Source organism: Eptatretus burgeri, chromosome 14, assembly GCF_056783735.1.
Source record: "Eptatretus burgeri isolate ZD-2024b chromosome 14, Ebu_testis_v1, whole genome shotgun sequence".
Taxonomy (NCBI): Eukaryota; Metazoa; Chordata; class Myxini; order Myxiniformes; family Myxinidae; genus Eptatretus; species Eptatretus burgeri.
The window spans coordinates 39411085-39435234 of record NC_140974.1 but is presented as its reverse complement, the minus strand read 5'-3'; the positions used below and the strand labels follow the sequence as shown (position 1 = coordinate 39435234).

Below are 24150 nucleotides of genomic sequence, written 5' to 3'. Positions count from 1 at the left end.
TTAGCGGTTCGTGTCCGGAGTCGGCCTGTGGCGTGGTACGATCGCCCGGTCGACCACTCGCGCAGGTACTTAGGTAGGTCGAATTTGGCGAGCAACCCTATCCTGCGCGGGTGGGCAATTGGCACGATCGTGGTGAGGTTAAACCCCCACCCGTGACTGGCTCCGGGCGGTGGTTCCCGGAGGGTCATGACTGAATTGTCCGTCCGGTGGGTGACGTGTCGCAATTCGAGTTACGTGGCCGTTCGCACGCCGGCGGGCGCGAATTCGCAACAATATGATACAAGTAATTATAAGTCAGGTGATGTGTTGTTTTCATCAAAGAATAAAAAGGTTATTGGTAAGTTTAAAGATGAATTGGGTGGGAAGGTCGTGAGTGAATTTATAGGATTGAGATCAAAGTCTTATGCTTTTATGTATATTTATAATAATAACATTGAAAGGTGTGATAAGAAGCTAAAGGAAATAAAGAAAAATATAATCAAGGAAGCAATAAACTTTTAAACTTAATTACAACTGTTTAACCTTATAGAAGGAAGAGTACAGAAAAATGAATACAATAAGAAGTTATAAACATCAATTATATACAGAAGAGATAAATAAGAAAGCATAAGGAGCTTTTGATCGTAAAAGATATATTTTAGAGAATGGAATCAATAGTCTCCCTTATGGTTATAAGTATAAGTGTTAAGATATTGGGTTGGGAATTTTAACAGGCTACCGCCGTCTTTTTACTGATTTATAAATGATAGAACCAAGCAATAACCAAACCAAAGAGTGGAGATGTAATCAACCTTGGTATTTAAATGGAAAACATAAAGAAGGTGAGAAATATCAAATAAGTCTTATTGAAGAAATAACCGGGGTACAAGTAGATACAACAAATAAGCGGATAAATTTTAATTACAAATAATTTGGAGGATGTAAAGAAAAAAAATATCCTTGAATGGACTGAAAACTTTGATGGTTATCAATTGAACAATGGAAAAACAATTTACTACAATCTCAAAATGATATGTGGCTCAGGAGATGGTCAAACAAGAGCATTGAGAGAAGTTTATAATTTCATTTCGCTCAACAAAGACACTTAAACCAAGAAACAAGTTCCAAAGTAATCTTTTTGAATATATTCGATGGAAATGAATGTAAATGAAAATTAAGTTATTCCCTGAAGTTGAACATGGACAAATATTCGTTGGTTCGCTCTTTGAGTGGGATGAAAATATGAAAGGGAAGAAGTGCTTTAATCAGTAAGTCTCAATTTTACATTTGCTTGTGTAGGAGGGGGAGGAAATGAGTTTCAATTTTACATTTGCTTGTATGGGAGGGGGAGAAAATCAGTGTCAATTTACATTTGCTTGAATGGGAGGGAAGGTGATCGGTGGGGAGAAAATCAGTCTCCTATTTTGGGCTTTTGGGGCTTGAGTCAGAAAGTTTTTCCCTTTTCCCCCATTCATTTGAATGGAAGTCCCAGAAATCCCATTTATCCTCGACTACCTGCCCCCCAAAAATGGCGCCAAGCAATTCGTGAGGAAATATTCGACGTCAGGGCCCCCGAACCACGGTGTAGCTTCTTCGTCGACCGCACTTGCTGATTCCGCCTGCAGAATGGTGCCGCTCCCTTCGGTGATATACACGAGGCTTTGATGTCCATATCTCATGACCAACCAAGAGTCAATGGCCAGCGTCTTGCTCAGCACACGGCAAATTTACCTCAGTACGAATACAAGAATCACGCAACTATTTCATCGTGCCGATAGGAGAGCGAAGCGAGATCCTCCCACCCAGTCACGTTCCTCTCGTGACTACAATTAAAACCTCACTCTTCTTCATGCGTCGAAGGAAACCAGCCGTAATGCCCTGCTCTTTGGACCGCTGATTCTGCCTCTCGAGCTTCTGTCCTGCTTCGAGCCTTCGTCTCCGACCATGTCTGTCTCCTCCTGCAACGACCTTCCTCCCCGTTCTCTTGCCGAGACGTGCTCTGGTTTTTCTGATCACCTCCCTCACACCGAACTCCACTCGTGCATTCGCTTCTCCCACCGAGCTGCTTCCCCGTCCTCCAACTCACATGGCCTTTTACGTGCTCTTCTTCTTCCTGCTGACGTCACGCCCATCAATCACCATCAGGGGCGTGACTTCGCCCGGCACCACCCTTGAAGGTGGGCTTCTTCCTACTTGCAGCTCGGTTGTAATGATGAAGGTGGTCATGCAGCTCGGTTGTAATGGTCGTTGTGGTTATAAAAACGTAATTCTATCATTGATGGTTTGTAATACAAAAACATGGGGAAAAGTCACAGGGAGACAATTACATACTGGGGGAAATTATCCTTAATCCCAATCTAATTAACACCACAGCACCCCCTCGTGTGGTGACAAGTAATATTTAAGCTCACAGTTTCCCTACTTAGTTTACATCGAGATGTCTCCTACACGCCCATGGGCAAAGCATCTCTAAACGATCCTATCTTTCTTATGAAATCCCTTCATCTCCCTCCACAAACATAACGGTATCATTTGGCAAGAATATTAAAGAACGTATAATCTCCGCTCTGGCCCAAGCACATCTGAGCTTGGTGAAAGGCAAACCAATGCTCAAACAGTACAGCAGGCAGCCCTGTCTCTGGTACAGGTAAGTGACATGGATTAGGTGAACCTTCCCTCACACTCTCATACATAAACCCAATATCAAATCATTCATTCCAAACCCTGCAAGACCATTGCTTAAATGTTATTACACACATGTGTGTGATCCTCAACTAGGCAGTGGGGAGGTATTGTACAACAAAAATGGTGGGGGTACTTCCGTTCGTGGTGCCTGCAGTCCAAAAACAAGTCACCTGACTTACGACTTCTTCCCCCCCCCCCAACTATTCAGTGAATCCATGACTCCTTCGGCCTGATACTCCCCAAAATCCAGTCCATACAAGTGCTGAAAATTGTGGGGTCCAGTATACACTCCTGACGAACTCCAGTAACAACAAGATTATGCTGTATCTTGCAAATCAATAGTGCATGTCCCATTGTTGTTTGACATGTTAGTGGTGAGGGCAAGTCTACGACAGTCCTTCCATTATTAACCAAGTAAGGCCTTCCATGGTAATATTACAGGTTTTCAATGAAATGTAATGTTAGTTTCGAGAACACAGTCCACCACAGTGGCAAAGCACAGTGCACTGAAGTGCTGCCTTGACACATTTGCACTGTCCTCTGCACCCCTTTTTGCATCCACAGCGTATGAGTTCTCGATAGGCCTGTGTCGCTTCTGGCAGTGTGGTCCAGTGAACTTCCCATCTACCTGTGTCCTTCTTCTTCCACCCCAGTCACCTGGGGATGGGCATTCCGGGACTGCAACCATCATATGTCCCCAGCAGTGACCAGCTTGGTAGGCAGCCCTCTTTATGTGCTGAATCAGTGCTGCTTGTGTTGGAGGGAGTCCTTAAATATCTCTACCTTTCTGGGTGAACAGCTGATTTCCTGTAGTTTGAGGGCACACTGCCTCACACGAATGTCAAGTTTGAATGTTGATGCATTACGCAAAGCATCTCTTGCTGCAGATTTGCCACAGAAGAAGCATGTCTCCGTTGAATGAGTTTCACGTTCAATGCTCTGACGGGTGAACTTGTAGGTTTCTGGGTCATCATCGTGGTGTGTTTTCTTCTTTTCAGCCCTCTGAAGTTTTGTTTTGTTATACTGCAGTCTGCAGGAGTCATGCCATTTGGCTTTGTGAACCAGGAATGCTGCCTCGATGCTCTGACCCTCATCCAGTTGTGACAGTTTTAGTGTTCTTGGCAGGCAACTGATCTTGTCGAATACTACAAGATGCTCAGCTATGGTCCTGTATCCTGCCCCATCTGTGCCACGTCCTGAATTATATGGACATGTCAGCATCTCATCTGTTTCTTCCTGACACAGAACAAATTTGTTCCAGTCTGTGGTCGGGCACTGTTTACCTGATGAGCTAGGCTCATCAGGGTCCACCACCTTGTATAATTTGGCCATTGTCCCTATGCACTATGCTACTTTAGAACAGTGTCTACTAGTTATAATAGGAGAACAGTATGTACTAGTTATACCACCACCACTTTCCCATGAGCTGAAATCTCCAGAAAAATATGTTGGCTGCCACCACAGTCACAGTCCAGGTCAACTGAAAGCATACAGATATACATGCAGATTAGGCGTTGTTACTAGGTGTACACAGGTACAAAAAAGCTCTACTAACAACATAGATTATCATTGTGACGTTATTATGATGTTCTGTGTGAATATGCAGCAAAATATATGAATACTCATAAACATAATTATGAGGTCAGCACACAACTCATGGGCTGATTCTGAAATTCCGGAAAATGTGCACAACTCTGCTAATAATTGATGGTTTTACTATTATTTAAATCCCTGAATGCTAGATATATGTAGTTTGGCAGTTGCTAGCATGTTATAAATAATACCACTGCATTCCTCATCCTTGAAAATGTACGATTAGCCACCAGAATCAATATCCCAGCTGGTCTAGAATCTGAGCTACTGGTAAAATAACAACCGGTGGTGGCCATTTTGGCCACAGGACAATTCTGCGATGGCCCGACAGCTAAATATCTTCCTGAGGGCATGATCCAACAGTGTGCCAAAGTTCATGCTTGTATCATCAAAGGCACAATTCCCCCAAATATTTCACTTATCTGCCGGACTATTAAAACGAGGAAGGAAGAAGAAAAAGGAGAAAGACAGGAAAGAGAAGGCGAATTTATTTCTGTGACTTTTGCGGACATCATCCATAGATGGACCTGAAAAGGTTATTTGCCTACGTCATCATTGTTTACAATTCTGCTTTCCAGGGATGGAGATTCCATTGGGAGAAGGGGCGGGGAATAGGACGTCATCATGATTCACTGAATTTCCTTGTTTGATACCTGAAGCGAGTGAGCCAATGACGTCAGACTGTTTGAATAACTGTGGTTCAGCTGGCAGGGTGTCGTTGGCTGCATGAGAACTTTTTCACAGCTACACCCAGTTAAACTACGAATACCTTATGTTGGGAGCAAATAAGGTATACTCAAGGGAGCTCCGGAAAAACCCGAGCATGCTGGCTCCGCACTTTTCCAAGAATTGAACACCCCTCCTGGTGGGTTTCTCAGGAAAATGGATGTGTCCCAGACTCCCAGTGACATGGCCTCAAAACTATTCACGTTTACATGTGGCATGAAAGGCACTTTTGACTTTAATGGAGTAATTTATATTCATATATATATATATATATATATATATATATATTTATACATGTATATACATACATACATATACATATATATATATATATATATATATATATATATATATATATATATATATATATATATATATATATATATATATATATATATATATATATATATATATATATACACTGATGAGCCAAAACATTATGACCACCTGCCTAATATGCTGTTGATCCTCCGTGTGTAGGGCGCATTATCCTGCTGAACAAGGCCACTGCCATCAGGGAATACAATTGCCATGAAGGGGTGTACCTGGTCTGCAACAATGTTTAGGTAGGTGACATATGTCAAATTGACGTCCACATGAATGGCCGGACCCAGGGTTTCCCAGTAGAACATTGCCCAGAGCATCACACTCCCTCCACCGGCTTGTCGTCTTCCCACAGTGCATCCTGGTGCCATCACTTCCCTAGGTAAACGATGCACAGGTACACGGCCATCCACGTGATCTAAAAGAAAACAGGACTCATCGAACCAAGCGATCTTCTTCCACTGCTCCAAGGTCCAGTTCCGACGCTCGCGTGCCCATTGTAGGTGCTTTCGATGGTGGACAGGGGTCATCATGGGAACTGTGACCGGTCTGCGGTTACGCAGCCCCACATGCAGCAGGGTGCGATGCACTGTGGATTGTGACAGATTCCTCCCATGACCACCATTAAAATTTTCTGTGACTTGTGCCACAGTCGACCTTCTGTCGGTTCGGACCAGACAGGATAGCCTTCATTGCCCTCGCTCATCGATCAGCCTTGGGTGCCCAACACCCTGTCACCGGTTTGTGCATTGTCCCTCCTCGGACCACTGTCAGTAAGGCCTAAGTCACATTTGCCACGGTGGCCGTGGGGTCGACAAAATCTATGGCCACTAGCAATTATAGGGCAGCCGCAGTATTTCCATGGTCACACAATGTAGCAGTCACATATGTTTTTATTTTTCGGGTAGCCGCACGGGGTATTTAGAAATTGTGGAGACCGAAAACGTGGGGGTGCCGTACGGTCTTTGATTTGATGTCGCACAGTGACCTTAGGGAGTTCCTGCGGCGGCCATATAATTTTCAAGGGAGACGCAAGGTGCCCGCAAGGTGATTGCAGGGGGACCGCAGGGGGGCCCTAAGGCGAACGTGCGGCCAGACGGACGGTAACGAGTGGGTTTTTTTTTTTTTTACCAGTTCTTTTGTTTCGGCTTGTCGAATTGCTACGGCGAATGTAGAAATGAAAAAAGTTATAACTCCGCGCTATAATTCCACGGCGACCCCTACGGCCTGTAAAATATAGCCAAACGGCGTAGGGCCACCCTGAGGCCACCGCAGAAACTCTGCGGCCGCCGCACGTTTCTGTCAATTCAGAGGGCGTACGGCCGCCGTATCCTCGCCGTAGAGCAAATGTGACTTAGGCCTGAGCACTCACCACTGCTGACTGGGAGCACCCCACAAGCCTTGCCGTTTTCAGAGATGCTCTGACCCAGTTGTCTGGTCATAGCAATTTGGCCCTTGTCAAAGTCACTCAGGTCTTTACTCCTGCCCATTTCTCCTGCATTTAACACATCAACTTCAAGAACTGACTGTTCACTTGCTGCCTAATGTATCCCACCCCTTGACAGGTGCCATTGTCACAAGATAATCAATGTTATTCACTTCACCTGTCAGTGGCCATAATGTTTTGGCTCATCAGTGTATATATATATATATATATATATATATATATATATATATATATATATATATATATATATATATATATATATGTATATATATATATATATATATATGTATATATATATATATATATATATATATATATATATATATATATATATATATATATATATATATATGTATTTATTTATATATATACAGGGTGTCCCAAAAAAATTAACAACTTTTCATCTGCAAAGAGGATGGTCATAACATATATTTAAAAAAAAAAAAGATATATGGCTGGATAGAAAGCTGAAAGGTTGAAGTTTATTGTACCAATGTCAAAATTTCCACTAAAATTTAAATTTTGGTATAGAATCGTCGTTTTCTTTTCGACCACATGTTAGACATAGGCTCCACGTTGTCCGATCACTGCCTGCAAACGCGTTGTCATGTTCTCCATCACTTTGGGAAACGTTTCCTGAGGAATGTTCTGGATTTCTCAGTGGATGTTTTCCTTCAGCTGATCAAGAGTCTGAGGCCGAGGGTTTCCATAGATCCTGTCCTTGAGATACCCCCACAAGAAGAAGTCTGGAGGAGTAAGGTCAAGGGAATACGGTGGCCACTCAACGTCTTCGTAGAGGGAGATAAAGCGGCCCTCAAAATGTTGGTTGAGAAAACGTCTTGTTTCCCTGGCTGTGTGGGGCGGTGCCCCATCCTGCTGGAACCACTGGGTTCTCATCTGGATCAGGTTGTTTCTCCTCCGGGCCTGAGTACGTAGCTCAGGCAGATAGAATTCCTGAATCATTTCACGATAGTTCCTCTGGTTTACCGTGCAAGTGCGTCCCTGGTCATCTTCAAAGAAGTATGGACCAGTTATCCCATACCAACCAACCGCCACCCACATGGTGACCTTGAGAAAAGATCGAGGCACCAGTTCAGTTGATGCATTACCAGGATTTTCAGTTCCCCAGTACCGAAAGTTTTGCTTGTTTACCTCCCCGGACAAGTGAGCATGGCATTCGTCCGTCATGGGAAGTTTTTTGAGGAAGTCTGCATCTTCCTCCAACTTTCCTGAGAACCAATTTGCAAAGTCTAGTCGTTTGTGTTTCTGTTGATCAGCAAGCACCGTTTCCGTTTGAATTTTGTATGGAAAGGCATGAATGTCTTCGCTAAGCATCCTCTGAACGATGCTCTTATGAATGTTTGTCTCGGCAGAAAGTCGTCTAATCGATTTTTTTTGGACTCTGAACGACCGCCTGTCTCACCATTTCCACATTTTCTTCACTACGACCTGTCCTCTTCCGACCACTGTGACCCTTGTGAAGGTCACAGATGGTTCCCACATTGGTAAACTTTGCGGTGGTGCACTTTATTGTCCGAAAGTTTGGTGCATGGCGCAAGAGGATACCGAAATATCTCGAGTAAAGACGTTGCACCTGTATGACACTTTTCGTCTGGTGCCAAAGTTGAACAATTTTCGTCCGTTGTTGTACGGTCAGTCTTGGCATTTTTCTGATGCTTGCTTGGGATCAAAATAAACGTCAGGGTCTCTGCAACAAGAAATGAAGCATTAGTGACAAAATTACTGCTTTTTTAGGATCAAACGAAGCATTTTAAAAGTTGTATATTTTTTTGGGACACTATATATATATATATATATATATATATATATATATATATATATATATATATATATATATATATATATATATATTGACATGGAAATCAGACACAGGTGGAGGCCATTCAGCCAATCATGCCTGCACGACATCAACACTACAATAATTTATCAACACAAGATCCAAATAAGAAAATGCAAAAAAAAAAAATTTCATCATGTTTTTTGTGTATTTATTTTTTTGTTTATTTATTTATTTATTTATTTCTTTTTTCAAGATTATGTCGTTTTTGTAGTTTTTTTGCAGGGTTTTTTTTGCCTCAGGGGAGGGGGCATGGGCGAGGTTAAAAACACACACAACATCAACCACACAACACCCCTTGATGAGACCCTCACCAAAAGCACTCTGGACACATGCACACAATCACCCATCACCCGTCAATGCTCATGCTACCAAAACTCCTGCCAACATCCCTGTACCCCTCTATCTCCATAACTTCCAGGCACCTATCTAATTCTAATTTAAACTTATCTTCTGTTTCTGCTGCCACTACCTTTCCAGGGAGGCCATTCGATGCGTTAACTACTCTGAGTGAAAGTCCCCTGCCTTACTACAGTCTTAACTCTCCTCTTCTTTACTCTCAGGCTATGGCCCCTGGTCCTATCATGGTCTACTCTGTTGAATAATTCATCTGCACTTATTTTATCTATACCTTTCATTATCTTAAACATCTCCATCATATCTTCTCATAACCGCCTCATTTCTAGTGAATAAAGCCCTGTCTCCTTCAGCCACTCATAGCTAAGTTTAGTTCAGCCCAGAATCAATCCAGTAGCCCTGCGCTGAACCCTCTCTATGGCATCTATGACCTTCCTGAACTGTGGTGACCAAAACTGCACACAATATTCTAGATGTGATCCTCACTAAATTCCTGTACAATGTTAACAACATCTCTTGATTTATAAATGATCCCCCTCCGAGTACAACATAAAACCCAATTTGCTTTACCTGCCCAGGTCAAAAAACCAGTAAAGACCAGTAGCTTACTGGTCAACTGGTACCAGTTGAAAACCAGTAGCCAACTGGTACCAGTAAACCAGTTGGTTTCTTACTGGTTTTAATATGGAAATTGGAATAGAGTGATATATTACCAGTTGAAATACAATTGTATTTAACTAACTGGTATCAACTGGGACCAGTACATTGTTACTGGTATCAACTGGGACCAGTACATTGCAACTGGTATCAACTGGAACCAGTAAGACTTTAACTGGTACAAATATGAGCTACTGGTTTTTTCAACTGGGAAATTGGAATTCTGACTGAATTTAACTGGTACCAGTTGAAACCAATAGAGACCAGTTAAAGACCAATTAGAACCAATAGAGACCAGTTGAAAATGTGTACTGGTTTTAACTGGTTTTTCGACCTGGGTGTGGCTGCCTGGCATTGTGCTGAATGCTAATACCTCCCGTATCTATTATCACCCCCAGATCCTTCTCCTGTGTGACACGCTCCAAAATTACCCCTTGCATCCTGTAATCTCTATATTCATTGTTCTTTCCTGGCCCCAACACCTTACACTTGCTCAGGTTAAATTCCATCTGCCAATCTTTTGCCAAATCCATGCAAGTATCAATATTCCTTAATCTGATGACCACCCCCTCTGTTATCCACTTTACCTCCAAGCTTTGTGTCATCTGCAAATTTGAAAAGCCTACTCGTCACTCCACTGCCCAAATCGTTGATGTAAATACTGAATAGTAATGGTCCGAGTACTTATCCCTGAGGTACCCCGCTACTTACTTCCTCCCAGCAAGACATCCTCCTACTCACAGCCACTCTTTACTTCCTATTACGAAGCCTGTTTGCAATCCGATTAGCTACCTGACCAGCCACTCCACAAGCCCTCACTTTGGCTAACAACCTCTGATGTGGTACCTCATCAAATGTCTATTAAAGTCTAGATAAACTATGTCCACTGCCTTTCTCTCATCCACCCAATCAGACACTGTTTCATAGAACTCTAAAATATTTGTTACTTTGGTAAACCCATGCTGACTACCTTTAATTAGTTTGTATTTATTTAACTGGTTCCACATCTGGTCCCGAATTACTGTCTCCAAAACCTTTCCCACAATTGAAGTCAAACTAACAGGTCGATGGTTTCCCAATTCTTCCCTGGATACTTTCTTAAATAATGGTATTAAATTTGCTCCAATCCTGCGGTACCTGTCCTGACTCCACTGAGCTATTGAAAATATCCGTTAACGTCTCTCTTACCTGCTCAGCCACCTCCCTCAATCCTCTCGGTTGCACATTATCTGGACCCAGAGCCTTATCTTCCCTTAGATTACCTAACTGTTCCTTTACTTCCTCCACCCCAACCTGGATCTTGTGTAAAAGCCATTTCTCACCTCCTTGAAAAACACTCTCAGCTATTGGCAATTCTCCTGAGTGTTCTTGTGTAAAAGTTGAAGAAAAATACCTGTTTAATAAGCCTGCCATCTCACTTTCATCACTAACCACTCTATCGGTGATATTCCTCAATTGGCCCACACTGATCCTAACCTGTTATTTTCCTCTGAAATGCTTAAAGAAAGCCTTGCTATAATGTTTAATATTCTCAGCCATGTCTTTCTCATACTCTCTTTTAGCTTGCGGAGTTGTTTTCTTAACTCTCCTCTGTTTACTTCGATAATGATGTAAATGTAACTCCAGTCCTATTATTTTAAACTGAATAAATGCTTTCTGCATCTCCTTAATAGTATTCCTTATCTCACTGCTCAACCACCCTGGTCTATTTCTACTTCTAGTTTTGCACCTCATTGGAATGTACTGACTCTGTACTCTACACATTTTCTCCTTGAAGTTTCCCATTTTTCTGATGCTGTTTGTCCTGTTGTTAACTTCTCCCAATCTACATCACCTAACTCTCTCCACATACACTCAGGGTTTTCCTTCCTGAAATCTCATAGCCTTACCCTCCGCTCTCTCTATCAAGTGCAGCCTGTGGCTGCTGGTTGCATCATTGGTTGGAACGCGGCTATGTGGCTGATGCAGTGTCCCCCTTCCCAGTACACTGGTGCTCATTTTGCCGACCTCGGAAGGATGACAGGCTGAGTCAACCTCCTGGTGTATTTTAATTCAGCGGCCCAACGGGGCTTGAACTCAGGACCCTCGGATCCTGAGCCGCCACCCTAACCACTAAGCCAACACCAGGCTTCCTTACCCTACTGTGTTGAACTCTAACCCTTTATGGAATCTTCGCACATATAATGTTATGGTCAATTGCTCCGAAATGCTCCCCACCCCCACCTCCTCCACCATATTGGGATTGTTACTTAATTATGTGGTGGTGACGTGGCGGTGAGGTGTTTTTAATAACGTGATGGTTATGTGGTGGTGAGGTGTTTTTAATAACGTGATGGTTATGTGGTAGTGAGGTGTTTTTAATGACGTGTTGGTTAGTGGTGGTGAGGTGTTTTTAATAACGTGGTGGTTATGTGGTGTTGAGGTGTTTTTAATAACGTGGTGGTTATGTGGTGGTGAGGTGTTTCTATTGACGTGGTGGATATGTGGTGGTGAGGTATTTTAAATGACGTGTTGGTTAGTGATGGTGAGGTCTTTTTAATAACGTGGTGGTGAGGTGTTTCTATTGATGTGGTAGTTAGGTGGTGGTGAGGTGTTTTTAAAACGTGATGGTGAGGTGTTTCTATTGACGTGGTGGATATGTGGTTGTGAGGTGTTTTTCATAACGTGATGGTTATGTGGTGGTGAGATGTTTTTAATAACGTGATGGTTATGTGGTGGTGAGGTGTTTCTATTGATGTGGTAGTTAGGTGGTGGTGAGGTGTTTTTAAAACGTGATTGTGAGGTGTTTCTATTGACGTGGTGGATATGTGGTTGTGAGGTGTTTTTTCATAACGTGATGGTTATGTGGTGGTGAGATGTTTTTAATAACGTGATGGTTATGTGGTGGTGAGGTGTTTCTATTGACATGGTGGATATGTGGTTGTGAGGTGTTTTTTAATAATGTGGTAGTTATGTGGTGGTGAGGTGTTTCTATTGACGTGGTGGATATGTGGTTGTGAGGTGTTTTTTTAATAACGTGATGGTTATGTGGTTGTGAGGTTATTTTTTAATAATGTGGTAGTTATGTGGTGGTGAGGTGTTTCTATTGACGTGGTGGATATGTGGTAGTGAGGTGTTTTTAATAACGTGATGTTTATGTGGTAGTTAGGTGTTTTTAATAACGTGATGGTTATGTGGTAGTGAGGTGTTTTTAATAACGTGATCGTTATGTGGTGGTGAGGTGTTTTTAATAACGTGATGGTTATGTGGTAGTTAGGTGTTTTTAATAACGTGATGGTTATGTGGTAGTGAGGTGTTTTTAATAACGTGATGGTTATGTGGTGGTGAGGTGTTTTTAATAACGTGATGGTTATGTGGTAGTGAGGTGTTTTTAATAACGTGATGGTTATGTGGTAGTGAGGTGTTTTTAATAACGTGATCGTTATGTGGTGGTGAGGTGTTTTTAATAACGTGATGGTTATGTGGTAGTGAGGTGTTTTTAATAACGTGATGGTTATGTGGTGGTGAGGTGTTTTTTCATAACGTGATGGTGATGTGGTGGTGAGGTGTTTTTAATAACGTGATGGTTATGTGGTAGTGAGGTGTTTTTAATAACGTGATCGTTATGTGGTGGTGAGGTGTTTTTAATAACGTGATGGTTATGTGGTGGTGAGGTGTTTTTAATAATGTGATGGTTATGTGGTGGTGAGGTGTTTTTAATAACGTGATGGTTATGTGGTGGTGAGGTGTTTTTAATAACGTGATGGTTATGTGGTGGTGAGGTGTTTTTAATAACGTGATGGTTATGTGGTAGTGAGGTGTTTTTAATAACGTGATCGTTATGTGGTGGTGAGGTGTTTTTAATAACGTGATGGTTATGTGGTAGTGAGGTGTTTTTAATAACGTGATGGTTATGTGGTGGTGAGGTGTTTTTTCATAACGTGATGGTGATGTGGTGGTGAGGTGTTTTTAATAACGTGATGGTTATGTGGTGGTGAGGTGTTTTTAATAACGTGATGGTTATGTGGTAGTGAGGTGTTTTTAATAACGTGATGGTTATGTGGTGGTGAGGTGTTTTTTAGTAATGTGGTAGTTATGTGGTGGTAAGGTGTTTCTATTGACGTGGTAGTTATGTGGTGGTGAGGTGTTTCTATTGACGTGGTGGATATGTGGTTGTGAGGTGTTTTTTAATAATGTGGTAGTTATGTGGTAGTGAGGTGTTTTTAATAACGTGATGGTTATGTGGTAGTGAGGTGTTTTTAATAACGTGATGGTTATGTGGTTGTGAGGTGTTTTTAATAACGTGATGGTCATGTGGTTGTGAGGTGTTTTTAATAACGTGATGGTTATGTGGTAGTGAGGTGTTTTTAATAACGTGATGGTTATGTGGTAGTGAGGTGTTTTTAATAACGTGATGGTTATGTGGTTGTGAGGTGTTTTTTTAATAATGTGGTAGTTATGTGGTGGTGAGGTGTTTCTATTGACGTGGTGGATATGTGGTAGTGAGGTGTTTTTAATAACGTGATCGTTATGTGGTGGTGAGGTGTTTTTAATAATGTGGTGGTTATGTGGTAGTGAGGTGTTTTTAATAACGTGATGGTTATGTGCTGGTGAGGTGTTTTTAATAATGTGGTGGTTATGTGGTAGTGAGGTGTTTTTAATAATGTGGTGGTTATGTGGTAGTGAGGTGTTTTTAATAACGTGATGGTTATGTGGTTGTGAGGTGTTTTTTAATAATGTGGTAGTTATGTGGTGGTGAGGTGTTTCTATTGACGTGGTGGATATGTGGTAGTGAGGTGTTTTTAATAACGTGATCGTTATGTGGTTGTGAGGTGTTTTTTAATAACGTGATGGTTATATGGTGGTGAGGTGTTTCTATTGACGTGGTGGATATGTGGTAGTGAAGTGTCTTTAATAACGTGATGGTTATGTGGTGGTGAGGTGTTTTTAATAACGTGGTGGTGAGGTGTTTCTATTGACATGGTGGTGAGGTGTTTCTATTGACGTGGTGAATGTGGTTGTGAGGTGTTTTTTTAATGACGTGATGGATACGTGGTGGTGAGGTGTTTTCCATATTGTGGTGGTGACGTTGTGGTGAGGTGTTTTTCATGACGTGGTGGTTACGTTGTGGTGAGGTGTTTCGAATTAGTGGTGGTTACGTGGCGGTGTTTGTTGCAATGTAGTGAAGTGTGGTGGGGCGACTCCGTGATCCGATCCAGGCTGGTATATATATTGTTGTGGTTACCAGATTCACAAACCACCATTCAGGTCCCTTAGGTGAGGTATCTCGGTAAGTGCATGTGTAGTTAGGCCCAAACCCGTTGTCTAGTGGGAATACATGTCATTTATACGTGCTGCGACTCTTTAGGATAGCCGTTTTTCTTTTACTATCTTTATTTTGGACCAACCGCCATGATCACAACCACAACATCAACCACCGACCACAACCACCGCTTCACCACAACCGCCACGACCTTCACGCACACCTCACAACCGTAGCATCGCCACCGTTCTTGCCCCGCTGTGGGTACCGGTGTTGGACTCATGCAGAACGCGCGTCGAACAGCGTGTACAAAATCACGGATTTTCTGCTTCAAAAACGGATCAAAAACGACACACGCCCACTTTTTTGCCGTCCAATCGGTGAGCGAGGGGCGATTTGGCCCCACCTCCAGAACGATCGATATATGCAAATTTGTGGATCAAAAAGCCTTCACGCCCACTTTTTCTCGGGCCAATGGGGAGCGAGGTGAAAGGTCAAAGGGAGGGGGTCAAAGGCGAAGTTACGGGGGGATAAAAGGACGGTGTTCGTCAGTCAGAAAGAGTCGGAGTCAGCAAAAAGGGAACGAAGAGTCAGAGGAGAGTCAAGAAGAGGAGAGTCGGAAGCCGAGGGTCAAGACTTCGCGGGCGGTGGAGCTGCTCGTCGTGTGCGTTGGAGTCGGAACGGAGGGGACGGAGCTGTGGAAAGGCGGCGACACCAGACGAGGGGGTGCTCGCGTCGTGCAGGAAGCTGCGCCCGAGGGAGGCCGGCAGCGCGACCTGGCCGAGGTGGAGACGCACACCAGGGATAATAAAGATCATCTATACCCCGAGCATCAGCAACCCCCTCCTGTTTCCCCCCGCGCTGAGATAGTGCGACCAAGGGGGCCCGTTCCCACCCCCTGCCAGGCACTGTCCACGAGGCCCGCGGGTTGCGGGGCCATCGCCGCTCCGCGTCTCATCACCAGACGGGTAGGCCCGACCCGGTCTCGGCCTCAGGCTGCCCCATTCTTGGGGGATTTCTTTTCCTTGGTTTTGGGTATGTGTTGTCGGCGCCGTCTGTGAAGTAGAATTGTATAAGTGTTGCCGTGTGCTCGGTAGTCGGTATTAGCTCTGCACTGTGTTTTCACTTTTATGTTTGCTTTTTGTGTAAATGGAATTGTGTTTTCTTTTTTGTGTGCTTCCCGTGTGCCGAGAATAAATGTGCTTTATTGTTGAACTGTTCTCCCGCTTCGCTTCGTCTTTTCCCCCATTGAACCCTCATCTTGCTTCACGTAAAGGGTTGGTAGTGGGCTGAATACGCCCGATAATTAATCGAACCGTCGAGGTCGACGATAACACCGCTCGGTTATTCTGATAGTACGGAACGGGTCGCTTAAGTGGCCCGTGTCCGAAGTCGACCTGCGGCGAGGTGCGATCGCCCGGTCTACCCTCCGCGTGGGTACTTAGGTAGGTCGAATTTGGCGAGCAACCCTATCCCACGCGGGGGCTGATTGGCTCGATCGCGGTGAGACCGAAAGGTCCACCCGTGACTGGTTCCCGGCGTTAGTCCGAGAGGGTCACGACTGGATTGTCCGTCCGGTGGGCGACGTTCCGCGATTCGAGTTACGTGGCCGTTCGCACGCCGGCGGGCGCGAAAACCGCAACACTGGTGTCAGGAGTGGGATATAAATTCATCGCCCTCCTCGCGGCACTGGTATCGGAGAACAGGAAAACGGGCTCTCCTGTCTCCAATTAAATTCACGGGAATCGGTCCAGGGGTGAGAGAAGCGACCCCCGATTCCCTCCAAATTACGAGCGAGCAAATTAACCCTTCACGAGAAGCAAGATGGCGTCTCAAGGCGAGCGGGAGCCGGGGGTATTAGAAATGTATATGTGTAATAATGTAGAGTCCATGGCCCAGGATGGAATCCCCGAGCAGGAAATGTTGATTGTGCAGGAACACGGACTCGCCCAACTGAACCCAGAACCTGAGGTGGGTGCGGCAGCGGCCGCGGTGTATGACACCTCCCCCCCCCTCTCCACCAAAACCCTTCCCCGACCCCTGCCGAAACGGCTCACCCAAGCGCACCCGACATGACCCAGCTATACACCATGCTGGCAAAAATGTATGCGGAAACGACAGCGAAGATGATTGCGAACATGAACAAGCAAATGGACGAAGTAAAAACGAAGATGGATGCGAATATGAAAAACGAAATTAAAGGCATGAACGAACAAATGAACGAAAAGATGGATACAAATACAAATGAAGTGAAAACGACGATGGATGCGAATACACAACAAATAAACGAAAAGATGGATACAAAAATGAACGGAATGGAAACAAACATGAAGGAGGAAATGAAAGAGCTACGGGGTGAGACGCAGAACATGGGCCGATTCCTGCAGGCGGGCATGAAGGCCGTGACCGGGGAGATAAAAATGGTGACTCCACGTGTGGGAGCAAACGAGCTGGGTGGGGGTGCAACGGCTGACAGGCCCGCGGTGGAGGCGGGTGAAAAAATAATTCGTGGAACGTGTTGGGCGAGGGTCGTGACGATGACCGAAAGGGAAAAATTAAATGGGGAGACCAAAACGTGTGAGACGAGACACGAGGTGACGACAACGGAAATAATAGTTGAGACAAGGGAGGTAAAGGGTGAAGAGTTGGCAGAGACACGGGAGACAGAAAAAATAGAGGGAAGACTACACGATGAAGATGGGGTAAGTGACGCACACACACACACGGAGGTAGTGGAGGATAATGGGGGTGAGCTCGCGGAGCGTGTAGGGACCCGGTGCGAGCAGCGGGATGGCCTCCTCCAGGAACGAGGGGAGGGAGTATGCCCCCTTGAGGCGAGTCACGACCAGGTGAGTTCGGTCGTGTTTTGCGAGGTTGAGGGGACGGGTGCTGTGGACGGGTGCACGGAGAGCTTGGGGGGTATAGAGGCCCCGGAGACCCTTGTGGGGACACGAATCCCCAGTATGGTTGTCCCTGTGTGTGTGGTGCAAGGTGTGAGTGCGTCCCCGTGTGTGGAAGCGACCCCGTGTGTGATTGGTGTGGTGGCGATGGTGCCAGAGTACGTGCTTCCCAGCACGCCGTGTGTGGATGAGGCACCGTGTGTGAGAGAGGCCGTGTGTGTGAGTGAAACGGCCAGTGTGGATGAGGCACCGCGGGTTAGTGCCCCCGCGTGTGTGGGTGAGGAACCGTGTGTGGATGAGGCACGGTGTGTGGATGAGGCACAGCGGTTGAGTGCCCTCGCGTGTGTGGGTGAGGCACCGCGGGTGAGTGCCCCCGCGCGAGTGAATGGAGCACCACGTGTGAGTAGTATGGTTTGTGTGAGTAGTGAGGCACGCGTGAGTGAACGGCCGTGTGCAAGGTCGCTGTGTGCCAGGGAGACCGTGTGTGTGAGAGAGCGGTATGAGAGGGAGATGTCGGTTGGCATGCGGGAGCACGCAGCCGCGTCTCCCGGTGTGAATGTGATGGAGTGGACTGTGTGCGTCGTAACACGCAGGTGTGCGTGGGTTGAATGGCGACGACGACGGCGACATGGGAGAAACGAAAGCCGAGTAGCGGCTGTGGTTGTTTCGAGGACCGTGCCGGGTTCACCCAGCAGTGAGCACGCGGTTCGTGCTGTGCAACGCACGAGACCACCACGTGCTCGCTTGCGAGAGTGAAGTCCCGGTCCGGAAACGCACGCGGTGGATTTGCCGATCCCGCGGACGGACAAAGTTAGGCAGGTAAAATGGATTTGGACCGGACGGGTTCTCCACGCGATCGTGTGTGTTAAGCTCCAACGGGCAAAGCACATGTGTTCGCGTGGAAAACCCCTCGAGACGTGGGGCTTGTGTTTTTTTTTTGCGCACGGTGACGTCATGGCTGCACGTGTTGTTGGAATCCGGCAGGAGGGGTATCTCTGCCGGATGGTCCCGTCCAAGGAGGGACGAGGAACACGTGCAGCTGCATGACGTCACGGGCAGGTGCAAAGTGCGCGAGCTCTGAGTTGCCGCGCAGGTGCTGCGCATGGAAAAAAAAAAAAAGCCTCACTTTCGGGTGCACAGGATTCCTGGGAAAGGGGTGGAAGACCCCCTTACCCTGGGCACAGGATGGAAACTAGTTAGGGGGAAGGGTTAGCTTAGTTAGACCGACTTCATGGGGCAGGGGTAAGTCCTCATGGAGTCCGTGGAATGGATTAGTTAGAGGGATTGTAGCCAGATTTAGGTTGGGAAATTGATTAATGGGATTATTTGGAGACCGTGACAGACTTGTGAATGTGTAGAGGGGACGTAGTTTAGCTACGTAGTGTTAAAAGGAACGTGCTGTAGTTTAAGGGACGACGTGGGAGCACGAGTTAGTTAGGGGATGTAGTTAGAAGGATGGCAGAGTTCAGTGGTGTGTGTGTTGAAGAGTTGTTGGTGAGTGAATTGGAAGCATGTGCTTGGTGAGTGAGAGGCCAGCGGGTCTGTGTGAGTGGAGCGAATGGGGAATGCATGGTGCGATGAGTGATTGGGGGGAGGAGTGACTCCCGCCCAAGGGACCCCGGGGTCAGTGTAGATTGAGTTAGCTGGGTTAGTCAAATTGAAAAATGGAGGTCGTTTTGTTGTTGGTGGGAAAGTAGGCTCGAGACCCATTTGGAGGGGTGCAGGAGCCCTGTTGACGGGCTTGGGAGCGTGGCTGCGAAAGGTGAGTATCGCTGAGTGGGTACCCCGGGCACCAGGCTAGTCGGCCGCGGTAGGCCATGGGCCCATGGGGGGCCGGGATAGAGTAGTGGGCACGGGTGCGCCTGCTTGGTGCGGGGGCCCGGGCGCCATTAGCCGCGTGGGCAGTGTTGTGGGCACGGGTGACCCTCGGAAAGGGGCCCGGGAGGCCGGCCTGCCACGTGTGCGTTTCAGGGGAGGTGCCATGGGGGGCACTCCCCGGTGTTAGGGAGCTGGTAGGCTCGGAGGCAGTGTAGTGCCCGGGGGTGCCATAGCGGGAGAATCGGCAGAGGGTCGTGCCTGCCAGAGAGAGCCACGTGTCCCAGCCAGGAGACCGTGTGAGGGCACGGAGAGAAAATTGGGGGGCGAGGCCCGAAATTGTGAGGACACCAACACAGGCGACGGGAATCTGGGTTGTTAGAACCAATAGTTTAAGCGAGAGGCGCTTGTTGAAAGCCCCGGGGTAGTTTAACAGTTAAATGGTTAGGGTAGATTAGGAAGTGTACCCCTCCGCACCATCCATCCCCTCGCTGTCGTTGTGGGCCGCTGGACCCACTTGGGTTATAGATCGCTGAAGTCTGGGGAGGCCATTCTGAGGCTTCGTTGGGCCTCGACACAGGACGTTAGCTCTCCCTTATTCCCCTCCGGGAAGGGAACGTAGGGGTTGGGAGTAGGCTAGGTGACAGAATAGGTTAGCCGAACAAGGACGATAAAGGGGGTTAGGGGACGATTTATAGTGGGGAAGTAAAAATAAAAACAACAAAAAAATAAGTTGGGGCTAAATTGGGGTTTGACAAATTAAGGGAGTGGGTATGTACAGTGACAGGCAAAGGCGATAGGTGGGAGGGAGACTGGTAGGTAGGTCCGAGCCCGCCTTCCAAGTGGCCAGCACCACCGCACTCCCTCCACCAACCTCCATTGAACGGCAAAGGCTGGCCAACTTCATCGGCTGGCCGTGTTTTGCTTCAAGGCGGAGGCCGGCCAACTTCATCGGCAGCTGTGTGCTGCAAGGCCTGTGCCGGCCAGTTCATCTGCAGCTGTGGTACTTCAAGGCCTGTGCCGGCCAGTTCATCTGCCGGCTGTGTTTGCCTGCAGCGGCCTTCTTCTGCGGGCTGTGTTTGCCTGCTCACCTTTGCCATGCCATGCCCACTGCCCACGTTCACCAGCCCCGTTCAATTTTTGCTTTGCCCCCCCCTGTTCATTTCCATGTGCGCCAGGATCAAGGCAACAGTTTGCAAGCTGCGAGAACTGCCCTGTTGGCAGCTACAACACGGGCCTGCAGTGGCGGCCCGTGCACCGTGTTTGCGTCCATCCATTCATGCATCCATTCGTTGTGCTCATTGCGTGTGCCACTTGAGCTGGCACGGAGACTGCGTTTGTGCAGCCCAAGCACCGTTGTGGTTCACTGAGTTCAGTTCAAAAGGGAAGGCCTTGGACTGCATGTGAGCAGCCAGCCACGTTCCCTGTCACCTGCATTGTTTGAGCCAGAGACTGCATGCGGGCAGCCTGGCTCCCTGCTAACTGCTTTCTTTTTGCAGAGTTCAATGATCCTGGGCCATGGTTTAGTGTAAAATTTGTAAGTTAAGGTTAAGATGTACTGTAAATATGAGTGCGCCCCCGGCATGTCTGTCTAGCGCCGGCAATTTTATTTAAGTCGTCCGTGTGAGTGAGTTTGTTTAGATAGTTACGCAGCCCTCAGGTTATTTATTTTGGGGACACGAATACCATGAATGTCGCACTCAGGGATCCGTAGGTAAAATGTACTAGGGGAAAACTACACATGATGGCACACGAAAATTTGACGACTCGGGACGAGTCTGTAAAAAGGGAAGGGGGTAGTGTTGTGGTTACCAGATTCACAAACCACCATTCAGGTCCCTTAGGTGAGGTATCTCGGTAAGTGCATGTGTAGTTAGGCCCAAACCCGTTGTCTAGTGGGAATACATGTCATTTATACGTGCTGCGACTCTAGGATAGCCGTTTTTCTTTTACTATCTTTATTTTGGACCAACCGCCATGATCACAACCACAACATCAACCACCGACCACAACCACCGCTTCACCACAACCGCCACGACCTTCACGCACACCTCACAACCGTAGCATCGCCACCGTTCTTGCCCCGCTGTGGGTACCGGTGTTGGACTCATGCAGAACGCGCGTCGAACAGCGTGTACAAAATCACGGATTTTCTGCTTCAAAAACGGATCAAAAACGACACACGCCCACTTTTTGCCGTCCAATCGGTGAGCGAGGGGCGATTTGGCCCCACCTCCAGAACGATCGATATATGCAAATTTGTGGATCAAAAAGCCTTCACGCCCACTTTTTCTCGGGCCAATGGGGAGCGAGGTGAAAGGTCAAAGGGAGGGGGTCAAAGCCGAAGTTACGGGGGGATAAAAGGACGGTGTTCGTCAGTCAGAAAGAGTCGGAGTCAGCAAAAAGGGAACGAAGAGTCAGAGGAGAGTCAAGAAGAGGAGAGTCGGAAGCCGAGGGTCAAGACTTCGCGGGCGGTGGAGCTGCTCGTCGTGTGCGTTGGAGTCGGAACGGAGGGGACGGAGCTGTGGAAAGGCGGCGACACCAGACGAGGGGGTGCTCGCGTCGTGCAGGAAGCTGCGCCCGAGGGAGGCCGGCAGCGCGACCTGGCCGAGGTGGAGACGCACACCAGGGATAATAAAGATCATCTATACCCCGAGCATCAGCAACCCCCTCCTGTTTCCCCCCGCGCTGAGATAGTGCGACCAAGGGGGCCCCGTTCCCACCCCCTGCCAGGCACTGTCCACGAGGCCCGCGGGTTGCGGGGCCATCGCCGCTCCGCGTCTCATCACCAGACGGGTAGGCCCGACCCGGTCTCGGCCTCAGGCTGCCCCATTCTTGGGGGATTTCTTTTCCTTGGTTTTGGGTATGTGTTGTCGGCGCCGTCTGTGAAGTAGAATTGTATAAGTGTTGCCGTGTGCTCGGTAGTCGGTATTAGCTCTGCACTGTGTTTTCACTTTTATGTTTGCTTTTTGTGTAAATGGAATTGTGTTTTCTTTTTTGTGTGCATTTGGTGGAATTGTATTTGTGTGCTTCCCGTGTGCCGAGAATAAATGTGCTTTATTGTTGAACTGTTCTCCCGCTTCGCTTCGTCTTTTCCCCCATTGAACCCTCATCTTGCTTCACGTAAAGGGTTGGTAGTGGGCTGAATACGCCCGATAATTAATCGAACCGTCGAGGTCGACGATAACACCGCTCGGTTATTCTGATAGTACGGAACGGGTCGCTTAAGTGGCCCGTGTCCGAAGTCGACCTGCGGCGAGGTGCGATCGCCCGGTCTACCCTCCGCGTGGGTACTGAGGTAGGTCGAATTTGGCGAGCAACCCTATCCCACGTGGGGGCTGATTGGCTCGATCGCGGTGAGACCGAAAGGTCCACCCGTGACTGGTTCCCGGCGTTAGTCCGAGAGGGTCACGACTGGATTGTCCGTCCGGTGGGCGACGTGCCGCGATTCGAGTTACGTGGCCGTTCGCACGCCGGCGGGCGCGAAAACCGCAACAATATATATATATATATATATATATATATATATATATATATATATATATATATATATATATATATATATATATATATATTGAGGGTGCGATCAGAGGGGAGCACGTCTTTGGTTCCAGTCTTTCACTCACTGGTTGTCCAGACACGGCTTATCCGAGCTCTCTCACGTGGGTCTCTAAACCTGGCCAGCTGTCGATACAGCTACCCTGAGTCAGCCCATCGTCATTAACTACTTGGCCATGTTTCATCTGGTTCGTATACCAGTTCTGGGTGAGTACCGTTGGCCCGATTCTACTCCATTGTACCAATTGATTGTGGGCTACTTCTGGCAGTAGTCATTGGACCGACCTTGGACCAGCCCTGTTGTGCCACCCAGAAATGCTCCAATTGAATGACCCCCGGTCTCTCCTTTCCCTTATAAATACCGTTCTTCGGCCTGCACGTATTTTTGTTATGTACTCTCTAAAAACTCCAAAAAGTTATCGCCAACGCCCTGGCCAAATTCCAAATTACTGCTCTCAACTTCAGGGGGCACTGCATCAGCGGCACAGCTGCGCCCCAGCAAATTTTGATACCCACAGCCATTTACTGCACACACAAGAACTGGAGAAGAATCACGAAACTTAAACAATGTGCTCCATCCTTCGGATGGATGGTAAGCCGGTTGTCCTGCCCGCATGTAAGCATTAGCTGGTGGACGTTCAAGATCCCACGGTGTCTTTTGCGAGGAGTCAGCGAGTTGTCGCTGGAATCCTGAAATGAATCCCCAATCCCTGCCTAAATTAGCTCCAATTGAATGTCAGGTCCCCGGACGATCTCATCAGTTCGGAATAATTACGGGGCCGTTAAATATTGCTTGTAGTAGTATGCCAAAGTCATGGTAGTTGTCGTTGGTGACTGTGGATGAGTGGTTATACTGTCCCTCAGACGTTCAGCTGGGCTTGCCAGCTTGCATTTGCTGTTGGTTGTTGTGGAACCCAAGGCACATTTCGAAAAGGGTAGGCCGTGGTGTGCCGGTAAAGTTCCTGCCCGAACTTGACTTCACACAGACTATAGGTATTTGAATCCTGGT

The 24150-nt window shown here is 47.0% G+C and overlaps 1 protein-coding gene across 1 annotated transcript in view; it reads left to right on the top strand.

The window, feature by feature from the left end:
* Positions 1-24150, top strand: part of LOC147012999 (interleukin-13 receptor subunit alpha-1-like) — a 96430-nt gene that overhangs the window by 10203 nt on the left and 62077 nt on the right. The window lies entirely within an intron of this gene.